A 2522-nucleotide genomic window follows, 5' to 3' on the forward strand; every position below is an offset into this window, starting at 1 on the left:
GGATTTGTGCTTGGGATTGCCCCGACCCAGATGTAGGACCTTGCACTTAGACTGGTTAAAGTTCATGATGTTGACATGGGCCCACCTCTCCAGCTTGTCCAGGTCCCTCTGGATGGCATCCCTCCCCTCCAGCGTGTCTACCTCACCAAATAGCTTGGTATCATCGGCAAACTTGCTGAGGGTGCACTCGATCCCACTCTCTATGTCACCGACAAAGATGTTGAACAGCATGGGTCCCAGTACCGACCCCTGAGGAACACCACTCGTCACTGGTCTCAACTTAGACATTGAGCTGTTGACCACAAGTCTTAGAGTGCGAACACCCGGCCAGTTCCTTATCCACCGAGTGGTCCATCTGTCAAATCCATGTTTCTCCAATTTAGAGACCAAGATATCATGTGGGACAGTATCAAACGCTTTGCACAAGTCCAGTTAGATGACATCAGTTGATCTTCCCTTATCGACTGCCGCTGTAACCCCTTTGTAGAAGGCCACCAAATTTGTCAGGCATGACTAGCCTTAGGTGAAGCCATGCTGGCTGTCACCAATCGCCTCCTTGTTTTCTACGTGCCTCAGCAGAGTTTCCAGGAGGATCTGCTCCATGATCTTGCCAGGCACAGAGGTAAGACTGATTGGCCTGTAGTTCCCTGGGTCTTCCTTGTTTCCCTTTTTGAAAATAGGGGTTATGTTTCCCCTTTTCCAGTTGGCAGGAACCTTGCAGACTGCCACGACTTCTCAAATATGATGGCTAGTGGCTTAGCAGTCTCATCTGCCAGTTCCCTCAGGACCCGTGGATGTATCTCATCAGGTCCCATGGACTTGTGCACCTTCAGGTTCCTCAAGTGGTCTTGTACTTGATCTTCACCTACAGTGGGCAGTTCTTCATTTTCCCAGTCCTTGCCTTTGCCTTCTGCATCATGGATAGTGTGGATGCAGTCCTTGCCAGTGAAGACAGAGGCAAAAAAGTCATTGAGTTCCTCAGCTCTCTCTCTGACCAGCTATTCCATTTTGTTCCAGAGAGGGCCTTCATCTTCCTTAGTCTTTCATTTCTCGCTGATATACTTATAGAAGGATGTTTTCTGTTTGTCTTAATGTCCCTGGCCAGATTTAATTCAATCTGGGCTTTAGCTTGCCTAACCTGATCCCTGCCTGCTTGAACGATTCCTCTGTATACCTCCCAGGCTACCCGCTCCTGTTTCCATGCCCTATAGGCCTCCTTTTTCCTTTTGGTTATGTCCAGGCGCTCCTTGTTCACCCACGCAGGCCTCCTGGCTTTTCTGCCTGCCTTCTTCTTTGTAGGGATGCATCGTTCCTGGGCTTGGTGGAGGTAGTCCTTGAATATTAACCAACTTTCTTGGGCCCTTCTTGCCTTCAGCGCTTCATCCTGTGGCACCATACCAAGCAGATTCTTGAAGAGGCCAAAGTCATCTCTCCTGAAGTCCAGGGTGGTCAGCTTGTTGCGTACCTTCCTCACTGCCTCGAGGATCTGGAACTGCACCATTTCATGGTCACTGCAGCCCAGGCTACCCTTGAGTTTGGCACTGCCTAGCAGCCCCTCCTTGTTGGTGAGAACAAGGTCCAGCATAGCTCCTCTCCTCATTGGCTCCTCAACCACTTGGAGAAGGAAGTTGTCCTCAATACAGTCCAAGAACCTCCTGGATCGCCTATGCCCTGCTGTGTTACCCTTCCAACAGCTGTCAGGGTGGTAGAAGTCACCCATGAAGACCAGGGTCTGTGAACGCGATGCTGCCCTGCAGAGGTCTCTAGGGGGCCTCATCCGCTTGGTCCTCTTGGTCAGGTGGTCTGTAGCAGACCCCCACTGTAGTGTCACCTGCTCCTGATTTCCCTTTAATCCTGATCCATGAGCTCTCAGTTGGCTCTTTATCCATCCCCAGGCCAAGCTCCATGCACTCCAGCTGGTCGTTGATATAGAGGGCAACAGCACCTCCTTGTTTCCACTGCCTGTCTCACCTGAAGTGCCTGTAACTTTCCATGCCAACACTCCAGTCATAGGAGCCATCCCACCATGTTTCTGTGATGCCAATGCACAAATTGCTTGAATTATGCTCTAGAAAGGATTGACCCATTACAAACCAATCTTTCCCAATTAGCTCAAATGGAGATGTTAGTTACTGCTGGATGAGATGATTCCCCACCCTGATTACAAATTTTCCTAAATTCAGAAGCTTAGCTGAGCTGCCTAGTTAAGAATTTAATCACTGATCTTCTTACATGTCAGCCATGAGATATTGACATTTTTATAGGTCATTCATTCTACTCATTATTAGCTTCTTCTAGACTGCTAAAGGGCTTGAACCAAAAAACAGTTCAAGGGGGGCAGAGGGATTTACATTTATTTAGCTCAAGACTAATTCCCCATAGAATGAAACGTCCAGGATGATTATGCATAGCATTTTACCGAGATCTCCTCTTAAATCTCTCTGATACCCTGAGGATTTCAGAAAAAGTCCTTCCTTATTATTACCTTTCTTTTCTCCCAGCTCAAGATGCCTGAAATAATT

The sequence above is a fragment of the Vanellus vanellus genome (genome assembly GCF_965231255.1).
Source record: "Vanellus vanellus genome assembly, chromosome: 24".
Classification (NCBI taxonomy): domain Eukaryota; kingdom Metazoa; phylum Chordata; class Aves; order Charadriiformes; family Charadriidae; genus Vanellus; species Vanellus vanellus.